This window comes from Coregonus lavaretus (assembly GCF_964263955.1).
Source record: "Coregonus lavaretus genome assembly, chromosome: 6".
NCBI classification, from domain to species: Eukaryota; Metazoa; Chordata; class Actinopteri; order Salmoniformes; family Salmonidae; genus Coregonus; species Coregonus lavaretus.
This window is the reverse complement of record NC_139993.1, coordinates 35283409-35295694: the sequence shown is the minus strand read 5'-3', so window position 1 is coordinate 35295694 and position 12286 is coordinate 35283409. Positions and strand designations below refer to the sequence as shown.

At 44.6% G+C, this 12286-nt stretch overlaps 1 long non-coding RNA gene across 1 annotated transcript; it reads right to left on the bottom strand.

The window, feature by feature from the left end:
- Positions 1 to 8046: 8046 nt before the first annotated feature.
- On the bottom strand, positions 8047 to 9875 carry LOC311130692. The gene is made up of 3 exons (XR_014613378.1): positions 9698 to 9875; positions 9396 to 9515; positions 8047 to 8538 (listed from the first exon to the last, which is right to left on the bottom strand). It is a non-coding gene; the product is annotated as an uncharacterized lncRNA (long non-coding RNA).
- Between the last annotated feature and the right edge of the window lie 2411 nt (positions 9876 to 12286).

Here is a 12286-nt window from a genome sequence, read left to right as displayed (position 1 = left end):
TACTGGGCATGAGATCCAAAGAGTGGGTTGCGATCAATTGACAATCTACTCTCTACATACTAGTTTCTGAGCAGTGACAGTTGGTGATGCTGTGGATTGAGAAGTCATCTAGGGGGATGCCGCTTTTGGGAATTCCAGTTACTGTACAAATGACAGGGAAGGGGAGGCCATTTTTGGGGTTGTCCTGTGGCATTAGAATGAGATCTCAGAGGAAGCTGTAACTGAAGGCAGAGAACAAGGACACAGGGTTCCTATTTTGCACTAGCATGGCTCAACCATGTCACAATAACATGACTCCATAGGCTGGTTAAAACCTCTTAAGGATCTGACCCTTTTTTTCAATTTTCGCCTAAAATGACAAAAATTCTATCTGCCTGTAGCTCAGGACACGAAGCAAGGATATGCGTATTCTTGATACCATTTGAAAGGAAATGCTTTGAAGTTTGAGGAAATGTGAAATTAATGTAGGAGAATATAACACATTAGATCTGGTAAAAGATGATACAAACAAAAGAACATGCGTTTTCTATTTATTTTTTGTTCCATCATCTTTGAAATGCAAGAGAAAGGCCACAATGTAATATTGCAGTTTAGATGCAATTTAGATTTTGGCCACTCGATGGCAGCAGTGTGTGTGCAAAGTTTCAGGTTGATCCAGTGAAGCATTGCAATACTGGACTATTTTGTATAAAGTCTGCCCAAATGTGCCAAATTGGTCAATTGATACATTTTTAAGTACATAACTATAGAGAATATACAAAAATGATATTGTAATACAAAATGTAAGTTTACACACTCCCAGGAATGTCATATATGATGGATCATTAGCCTATACACTAACTTTCCCACATCTAGATGGCCGGGTGGGGTGGGTGTGGAGCCAGAGACAGCAGGGATGCAAACTGTAGAACCCAGTTCCTACATTTGAATATAAAAATGAATTTGATCAAACAAAACGATGCTACATTTTATCTCTGGGATCCTTATGATGACAAATCAGAGCAAGATTACTGAATGTAAGTACATTATTTACCTTCAGAGGTGAATGTATCAAACCAGTTGCCGTGATACGTTTTTTGTTGCTGTGCAATCTCCTCAAATAATAGCATGGTATGTTTTCACTGTAATAGCTTCTGTAAATTGGACAGTGCAGTTAGATTAACAAGAATAAGCTTAAGCTTTCTGCCCATATAAGACATGTCTATGTCCTGGAAAGTTTGCTGTTACTTACAACAGTCATGCTAATCACATTAGCGCACGTTAGCTCAACCGTCCCGTATACGGGACACCGATCCCGTAGAGGTTAAATGCTTTCTGACCACTAATCAGTCCCCCTCTGGTGCACCAGTCTTACTCAACTGCTATTACAGAGTCTATGCTGAAAGATAGTTACTTATCGCAGTTAACCCAGAACAAAAATCTTGCGTCATTTGGTCAGATATCTACGGTACCATTTATGTTTACTAGTCTGTCCCCAATTATTGAGGATAGTTACTAAAGTGCATCTGAATTGCACACAAACATCACCTACAGCGAAATCATCAACCGCAAATTAGATCGGTAGTCAGACACACAAAAACAGAATTAAATCCAGGTTGTTTATCTGTAGTGTGCACTAAAGCTAGCAGGCACCTGTACAGCCTGGTCAAGCGCAGCTAAGTGTGCATCAAGGGGGCAAAATAAAGCGTGGTTGTGCACTGAGAGGTGGCAGAGGGCTAAACTGATTGAAGTACCTGACCTTTTGGTGGTTCTGTGTAAAGAGGGGGCCTGCAGACTCTCAGTCAGCTGTCAGATACTGCATCCAGGCTGGGAGTGGGAGTTGGGGCCTGACACTGGCGCCCACGCCACTGACCCATTTCTCTCATTCTCACAAACAGCCAGCCAGTGCACCAGCTAGGTAACATTTCCACAAATAGGAGTGTGGGGGCATTTCGGAGAAAGTTGCCAATCCGCAACAAACACCTCCTGCTGCTGCCTTGAGATAATCAGCTTTGTGGCTAGGAGCAAATGGCCTTCATTGGCATGTCAGGTAATCATTGTGTGTGAGTGTGCCTGCGTGTGTGTATTCCTGAGAGAGAGCATTTTAGAAATAGTTTTTGCTCTGGTTTATTATCTGTATCTGTTACTTTGTGAACACACACAGAGCACACCAGCCTTCCTTTGTTCTGTGCTGTTTAAAGCTGCCTATCCACTTCCTAGAGAGAGCCGAGGCTGGCCGCATTTTATGTCAGAGATGTGCTGCATGTTTGCATGCAATGAGCTCTGAGTCATCGCCTTCTCTGATTTCTCTTGGTAAATCCTTACATTTTCACACATTTGATCCTCATTCAGTTGTGCGTTCATGCCAGCATCAAAAAACATCTTCCACACACCTTGATTTTACAGACACCGCTAGTGTTCCAATTCAAAGACATCTGTTTCTTCCCCTCTCTCTCCGTCTGAGGTTGTGCAAAACAAAATGGCTGGGGCTAGTCGTGACTGTGCCTTGGCTGGGATCGATGTGTAAAATATCCCCGGCTCTCCCTGGGGCTGCTGACAATGATGTTTGTGGCAGTGTGGCATTCCAACTGTAGGGTAGGACAAAGGGGGAGACGGGGGAGAGATGAGGGGGAGACGGGGGAGAGATGAGAGGGAGACGGGGGAGAGATGAGGGGAGTGCCAGGGTGAGGCTATGGACACAGGGGTCTATAAATGCGTTAACCCCCTTCACTTTCTAACACTGTTGTGTGATTCACTAGGTAAGTGGGGGAGAGCTCATCAAGGCAAGCATGTCCTTTCATGCTCCCACTAAAACAGAAGGCCTATGTGCTGTATATTTAGATTGAGTCAGATAGTCTGGTAGAAAATAAATTTGCAGCAGCGCTAAAAAGATCGTAACAGTGCCCCAACGTTGTTAATTTGGCCAATGACGTTACTATGTTGGGAGAGAGAGGGGACTTTGCGATGAGCGAACACTTTCATATTTTTGTGTGTCCTATTGACCTTTTTCTATCATCCTTTGATGGACTGTCGTCACTGATCACTTACAGTCAATTCCACGTCATTCACAGCATGTTGCTACAGTAATACTGCATGGCGGCCTGGCCGGATGGGAGGGCCTCTTCTGGTGACAGCTGTGGATGACAGCGCTAACATGTAGATCCTGGCCAAGACATTCACTTTACTCTTACCAAACAAGGGACCTTTTGGCTGCCACCACCTGAGTTCACTGGCCTTTTGAGTTAGTCGTGTTTTGGCTATGTGGTACTTTCCTGTGAGCTGTCCATCAGAGGGATCTGGGATGGGATGATCTTTGTTTTCCTACCCGATGTGAATTTAAAGAAGACTCGTGCACACACATTCTCCTGTTCTGGTTGTTCTCTTTCCGTAACACAGAGCACCACAAAGGAATGCATTTGTTTTACACACACAAAGTTGTGCAACACACACACACACACACAGACAGACAGACAACTAGAACTCTTAAGAGAGTCAAGTGTTGACTCAGACATGTCAGTGCACTTTTGATAGCCTGGTAAGTCCAGATAAGTATAATGTGGTTATAAGAGTGTAAGGACCTGTTATTAGAGGAATAGAGTCAAAGGGTTCAGAACGGAAACTAGGGGAACACCTTCGTGAGTATCTGCTTTATTTTTTCTGCCTTTTGAGTTGTTTGTAAACTTTTGACAAGCATTGAAGTTCAGAGGACTTTAATTTAGAATGTACCCGCACTGCAAGGTCTGTCAGTGACTCACGTCACACACCCCCCCCCCCCCCCCCCCCCCCCCCCATCCTCCCCTCCCTCTGGCTAGCTAGCTGCCCCTCTTCTCTCCCTGTGTGACTGAGTGCTCAGTGTTTTCCTAATCACATGACTCTCCTCTGAAGCACTTGGAAAATATGCCACAGAGGACAACCAAGGCAGGCAGGCATGCATAACTCCTTTAACACGCTTAGACCAGCTCTGGCAGGGCCCAGATTTCAGAGCTGTCCTCCTCACGCCTGCACGCAATCTACCCCCGACACCTTCCAGTCCGGGGGACAGTGGAGCTGGCACCAATGTCTGCTCCGGAGTCCAGGCCCATTAATCAAATTCTGTCAGGTGGCTGTGAACCAGCACTAAGGGACCGGAGGAATGCAGTTATCACAGTTGTCCCCTCGGACTCAACGTGCTGATTGGCCAGTGACACTTTGGGGGACTCGATGACAAAAACAATGACAGGTTCGGCCAGGGGTTTGGCACTGTCTGAATTGATATAGCAGTGAACCCATTTAGACTGCAGAACTCCCCATAGATAGACACCTGTAGATTAATATAGGCCATGACTATCCCTGTCTAGAGGGGGAATGTTCCATAGAGGATTCCCACTGATATCCATCCTGGCTCCTGCGTCACCCGCCTCCTCCCTAACTCTCCTCCCTACGTCAGCCCACTTTGGATTTTCCACCCTCTTCATGGTCTTGATGATGACGTTCACTGCTTATCTCTGCATATTATGGCCTGTGCCCTAGTGACCTAAGATGCCAGACCAAACAGGGCTACAGGGACAGCTATGGTTCAATCTGCCCATAACCATTGCAGCTATATGTTTGTCAGAGGACATTGTATTACAGTGGTTAGGTGTGTGTTCAGCCACAGCCAGGGCGGTCAGGAATCCCCAGAATCCCTCATTGATCTGTACGCCACGTGCTTTTCCAAAAGCATGGTGGTCAATCCAGGACTCCCTCCAACTAGAATCTCAGGGGATTTTCCAAATTGTTCAGAAAAGGACTGAGACTGGAGATGTTTAAAGTGAAGTGGTGTACTTATCTCTCTCTGTTGGTAGCTTTGCATCTATTAAGAATACTGTGAGGCCAGGAGTATTCTACATTGTCCAGGGGTCATTAATAGGGGTCTGACTCTCCTACCAAGTATTTTCCAAAATAATTGATTTGGCTAAACTTTGCCGTGCATGATAAACACATCCTTAACAAGCAGTTAATGCCAGATATGTCAACTGGACAGTAAAAATAGACACATCTGACTAATTAACTGTGAAGTTATAGTTGGCTGACTGTCTGTATCGAGTAACGTCAACAGAAATAATACACCAACATGACTAAACATAGCCAGATAGCTATCTCGCTATGCTTAGTCTGAAGTATTATCATTACCTCAGGTATTTTTCTTGACTATAATAGACGACGATGTGAGTATATTGTGCAACATCAGATCTGTTGATATAAATTATTCCCAGAATAATACAATCCTTGAAAATGTTTTTTTTAAAATGGGTCTGGTGTGGAGAATCTTTCCCTACACGTTTGATAGCCACGAGGTGATCAAATTCCTTTTCAGACGGCTGCTTTTGAACTTAAGACTCCCCTTTGATCTCTCAAGTCTCCCCTTCATTAGTCATACACTTCTGTAGATATACTGTAGACGGTCAGTTTGAAGTTGCTGCTCTGACTCACTACTGATTGATGTAATGTAATCTATCCAGAATAAATGCTTTAACTGCAGATGGATATCATTGTCAGTAAATTGGTATACTGGTAACCACTAAGCGGCAGATAGCTTAGTGGTTAAGAGCGTTGGGCCAGTAACCGAAAGGTCGCTGTTTCTAATCCCCGAGCCGACTAGGTGAAAAATCTGTCGATGTGCCCTTGAGCAAGGCACTTAACCCTAATTGCTCATGTAAGTCGCTCTGGATAAGAGCGTCTGCTAAATGACTAAAATTTATAAAAACATGCCTTCTAAGAAATGATGGATTGAGATCATTTCAGTCATCAGTTTGTGCAATGTAGTTGTGACCAACTGGGGAAGTCAAGGGTGGGGGAAGATAGCTACATTTGATTTGCATCTATTTGTCCTGCTAGTGACTATTCTTGGAACATCTGACTTCCCAGTCTGCAGTCTAGAGTACAATGAACCCTCAGCTGTAGATTTACAGCCCACACTATGCTGTTATCAGAGAGAGAGAACGAGAGAGAGAGGAGCTGGCAGAGGGAGAGAAAAAAGTCTGGGGGAGGAGGAGGGAGATGGGGAGAGAGAGGGGGCGGCCGGGGCCGAGCCAGTAGGAGAGGGGAATGAATGACGTCACCAGCGATGATAGAGTGCTATTTTAAGCGTGCAATAGGGAGAAGGCCGCAGCTACTCTCCTGACATCAGAGATTAAATCAGGCTCTCTACTCTGCTAGCATTGGCTGGCTGGGCAGACGGGGCCATGTGACTGATAATCACCTTCTGTATCAATGATTAGAGAACCAAGAGGGAGATAGGGATAGAGAAAGAGATGGTGAAAGAGAGAGCGAGAGTCAGAGGAAGAGAGAGAAAAGGAGAAATAAAGAGACAGCATGAAGAAAATGGTGGTAGTCCAGTGTGCGGGTGCCAGTCCAGTGCTGATTAGATTAGCCCAGCTCGTCATCCAGCATTAAGCCCAAGATACACAGGGATTAGTGGTCAGGGGATTCTGCAGAGTCCTGGCATGTGGGTGTGGATGTGTTCATACGTGTGTGGGAGGAGAGTGAGTGGGTGGTTTCTAAACTTGTTTGGACCGAGAAAGGAAATGGCTGCATCTGGTACTGATCATTGTGTACTGTACACAGTATCATTGCATAGTGTATGTGCTTTGTTCCTTTTGAAAACACACCAGGAACATGGCAGCCTTTATTATGTCACTGACATCTGGACAGACGTACAACTGATGGGATTCATATTCATAAGGGCAGTCGCAGAGAAGTCACTAAGATTTACCAGAAGAAATTGGTAATGTCCAAGAAGTTCATTCCTCAGTGGTAAGCTATCCCCTGTTCTGCTCTGCCATGCACTTCCCTCCCATGAAGTCACGTTTAACCTTTTCCAGTCCACGCTGGGTCCCTCTGATACACTGCCTCTAGCTGCCAAACAAACAAATTGAGTTAACACCCTCCTGGCGTGACCAACTTCACCGCAATAAAGGCTCTTATCGTGCTTGGCTTGTGTCCGGTGCGTGGATTTTATTAGCTTATTTAACACATTGAGGCGAGTTCCTGGGTGAGTCTTATTGTGGGGCCTTTCAACGTGATAACGCCACTGCCATAAAAGGCTGCAATTATCAAGTCCACTTTGTGGGGGTGTTAACTTTACACAATTTAGATCTGGCTGTGCTCTGTAAGAGTGGCTGCCAGGACATTGGGATGGAGGGGTGAGGTCCCGCTGAGGAGTCAGTCGAGGTGTCCGATTATCCGCCTCACGAACTGGGATGTGTTTTGAAATGAGAATGAGAAATGATGAGAAAAGATTCTAAAACAATGAGAAATGATGAGAAACGATTCTAAAACAATGAGAAATGATGAGAAACTATTCTAAAACAATGAGAAATGATGAGAAATGATTCTGGCTCAAGACAGGATCTAATCAAAACAACTGTTTGGTTAACAAAAATTACCAAAAAAAAGCATCTCTTACCAGCCTGGTTGACAGCTTTATGAGTCATTTCCTGATGTTTGTCCAATGATACATTTACATTTACATCATTTAGCAGACGCTCTTATCCAGAGCGACTTACAAATTGGTGCATTCAACTTATTTTTTAGGGGGGGTATAAGGATTACTTTTATACTTTTCCAGGTATTCCTTAAAGAGGTAGGGTTTCAAGTGTGGTCCTCTGTAGCTCAATTGGTAGAGCACGGCGCTTGTAACGCCAAGGTAGTGGGTTCGATCCCCGGGACCACCCATACACAAAAAAAAATGTATGCACGCATGACTGTAAGTCGCTTTGGATAAAAGCGTCTGCTAAATGGCATATTATTATTATTATTATATTATTATTATTATTATAAGTGTCTCCGGAAGGTGGTCAGTGACTCCGCTGTCCTGGCGTCGTGGGGGAGCTTGTTCCACCATTGGGGTGCCAGAGCAGCGAATAGCTTTGACTGGGCTGAGCGGGAACTGTGCTTCCGTAGAGGTAGGGGAGCTAGCAGGCCAGAGGTGGATGAACGTAGTGCCCTCGTTTCGGTGTAGGGTCTGATCAGAGCCTGAAGGTAAAGAGGTGCCGTTCCCCTCACAGCTCCGTAGGCAAGCACCATGGTCTTGTAGTAGATGCAAGCCTCAACTGGAAGCCAGTGGAGTGTGCGGAGGAGCGGGGTGACATGAGAGAACTTGGGAAGGTTGAACACCAGACGGGCTGCAGCGTTCTGGATAAGTTGTAGGGGTTTAATGGCACAGGCAGGGAGCCCAGCCAACAGCGAGTTGCAGTAATCTAGACGGGAGATGACAAGTGCCTGGATTAGGACCTGTGCAGCTTTCTGTGTAAGGTAGGGTCGTACTCTGCAAATGTTGTAGAGCATGAACCTGCAGGATCGGATCACCGCTTTGATGTTAGCGGAGAACGACAGGGTGTTGTCCAGGGTCACGCCAAGGTTATTTGCACTCTGGGAGGAGGACACAATGGAGTTGTCAACCGTGATGGCGAGATCATGGAGCGGGCAGTCCTTCACCGGGAGGAAGAGCAGCTCCGTCTTGCCGAGGTTCAGCTTGAGGTGGGGATCCGACATCCACACTGATATGTCTGCCAGACATGCAGAGATGCGATTTGCCACCTGGTTATCAGAAGGGGGAAAGGAGAAAATGAATACAGCATAGTATCAGCAGTACAGTACATACTGTATAAAATAGTTAGAATTCCAGTCAGAGGTCTTAGTCATTGATGATGAGGTAATTGATGTATCATTGTTGTGAGGAGTGTGAATAGGAGTTAGCCATAGCTGACAATACTGCCTGGAGGGCCTGGCTCATAGCTGCACCCTTCTCTTCCTGTTTGACTCAGCCCTGACTATAGACACTGGTTCAGGTGTAAGAGATAAGTCAAATTACTCAACAGTTGATTGACCAATCATTTACGAATGGTCGCTTGGATTACATACACTGTACACAATGTACATTTATCCGGCTATAACTGCCACTTAGGAATGTGTTGACCAAGAAATTGTGTGATGATACATCAAATGTTGTGCAATGGCAGTTGGAAGATAGAAAAACAATATGTCAAGATATCCTGTAACTGAATAGCCATACTGTATGTAGTACATGTGAGCCTGATTTATGAAATGTTTGGCCTTTATCCATAATGCCTTGGGGTCCTATCCAATAAAAAGAGGCTACCAGGTTTGTGGTTCAAAGTTAAGCTCACTTGTGAGAGAGCATACATGTATACTGTATACATGGATTTTGTTGTTGTATGGATTTGTAGAGTACATATGGATTTTTTCAAACATAACACAAATGGTGTCAATTACTTATTCTTAAAACCATGTTTGACAGAGTAGTCTAACCATTTAAAAGTATAATGTATACATTGAATAACCTAGCAGGCAAATTTGACACGTTTTCAATCGCATGTTCTGCGCTATAGTCTTGAAGAACCACTGATGTGTCATCAGTCGTCTGTGACTGTTACCTGAGAACCGCTTCAGTTCAAAGGAGCTCCTGGTGCAGGTGTGGGATCAGAGCCCTGACTGTACCCCACCCCAGCCCCTCCAGCCTTCCTACTTCACAGGCTCTCTCTCTTCAAATGGGCCTGGGGATCAGACAACAGGTTGGAGTGGTGAATGGGAGCTTTCCTAGAAGTTCACTCCTTGTCTTCTAAGAGTTTGAATGATCTGCCATGAGATATATGATCTGAATACCAATATTCTGTCCTCAGGTATACAGGTGCACTTCTGACTTATTCTATTTGAATAATTCAAGTCTTTGACTCACCTCTGAACTCCCAGGTTGGTTTACTTCCCACACTGTAAATCTTGTAAGGCTCACTCATCTGAGTCTGTTCTTCCACTTCCTGTCTTGTCATACAGTTTCATTGGGTCGTGGCAGGTGTGTCCTACTGTCTTGCCGTGTGATTCAGGAGGATATCATCGCTTGAGAACAACCAGCTGTGAACCGACTGAATCTGGCTTCTCTCACTCTCATTTGTTTGTCTCTGAAGCCGAGGGCGGCCCGCTGGTGACTTTGATAGACTGGAATGCTGCTCACCCACACACACACACACACGTTCACACTGTCACACACTCCCACGCACATACACTCATCACACACACACACTGTCTGTCACACACACATCTGATATCCAATGTGAAATGTTTACGATCCACCCACTACTCCATACATGCTCTCTTGTCAATAAACTATTTCCTGTCCATAAGTATGTGAGAAGTTGCCATATAGTAAATACTGTATACGTCTGTTAATAGGCCTACACGTGGTTATCCTACCATAGAATATCTGTATGGCTGTGTTGCTATGATCTTATAATCTATATGTTAATGTTTGCAAAGGGTCATGGCACAGCCGTAAGAGATAAGGTAGACTGCATCAATGAAAATATATCACTCCCTCTGAAAAATGCCCGCTTCTCAGCCAATATATTTTTTTGCCTCCTGAGTGTAGGACAGGCTGTTTGTCTGATTATGAAAACCTGTTTCTTACTGTCCTGCAAACACTGTGGACAACCAGCATATGGATAGGTAGCCTATAGCCTCAGATCTTCAATAGGATCAGCGTTTCGCCATTGTGTGTGTGTGTGTGTGTGTGTGTTTGTTCAGTGACGTAAATGTCTTCTGTCTGTTATCTCTCCCAGACTCCTCCACACTGTAAAAAATATACAGTGCATTCGGAAAGTATTCAGACCCCTTGACTTTTTCCACATTTTGTTACATTACAGCCTTATTCTAAAATTGATTAAATAATTTTTTCCCTCATCAATCTACACACAATACCTCATAATAACAAAGCGAAAACAGGTTTTTAGAAATGTTTGCAAATGTATTAAAAATTAAAAACAGAAATACCTTACTTACATAAGTATTCAGACCCTTTGCTATGAGACTCGAAATTGAGCTCGGGTGCATCCTGTTTCCATTGATCATCCTTGAGATGTTTCTACAACTTGATTGGAGTCCACTTGTGGTAAATTCAATTGATTGGACATGATTTGGAAAGGCACACACCTGTCTATATAAGGTCCCACAGTTGACAGTGCATGTCAGAGCAAAAACCCAGCCATGAGGTCGAAGGAATTGTCCGTAGAGCTCTGAGACAGGATTGTGTCGAGGCACAGATCTGGGAAAGGGTACAAAAAAATTTCTGCAGCATTGAAGGTCCCCAAAAACACAGTGGCCTCCATCATTCTTAAATGGAAAAAAGTTTGGAACCACCAAGACTCTTCCTAGTGCTGGCCACCCGGCCAAACTGAGCAATCGGGGGAGAAGGGCCTTGATCAGGGAGGTGACCAAGAACCTGATGGTCACTCAGACAGAGCTCCAGAGTTCCTCTGTGGAGATGGTAGAACCTTCCACAAGGACAACCATCTCTGCAGCACTCCACCAATCAGGCATTTATGGTAAAGTGGCCAGACGGAAGCCGCTCCTCAGTAAAATGCACATGACAGCCCCTATTGGAGTTTGCCAAAAGCCACCGAAAGGACTCTCAGACCATGAGAAACAAGATTCTCTGGTCTGATGAAACCAAGATTGAACTCTTTGGCCTGAATGCGTCATGTCTGGAGGAAACCTGGTACCATCCCTACGGTTAAGCATGGTGGTGATGTTTTTTAGTGGCAGGGACTGGGAGACTAGTCAGGATCGAGGGAAAGATGAACGAAGCAAAGTACAGAGAGATCCTTGATGAAAACCTGCTCCAGAGCGCACAGGACCTCAGACTGGGGTGAAGGTTCACCTTCCAACAGGACAACGACCCTAAGCTCACAGCCAAGACAACACAGGAGTGGCTTCGAGACAAGCCTCTGAATGTCCTTGAGTGGCCCAGCCAGTGCCCGGACTTGAACCTGATCGAACATCTCTGGAGAGACCTGAAAATAGCTGTGCAGCGACGCTCCCATCCAACCTGACAGAGCTTGAGAGGATCTGGAGGGAAGAATGGGAGAAAATCCCCAAATACAGGTGTGCCAAGCATGTAGTGTCATACCCAAGAAGACTAGAGGCTGTAATCGCTGCCAAAGTACTGAGTAAAGGGTCTGAATACTTCTGTAAATGTGATATTTCCGTTTTGTTTTGTTTATTTACAACATTTTCTAAAAACCAGTTTTTGCTTTGTCATTATGGGGTATTGTGTGTAGATTGATGAGGGAATCAATTTTAGAATAAGGCTGTAACATAATAAAATGTGGAAAAAGCCAAGGAGTTTGAATACTTTCCGAATGCACTGTATATTTGTTTACTCAGCTATTCGGTCCAAGTGTTACCTGAACAAAAAGTTGTTGGCCCAAACTTAGGCAAAATTCAGTCAACTTGTTCAGTCAACTTGTCATATGTTAATCATATGAGATTGGGA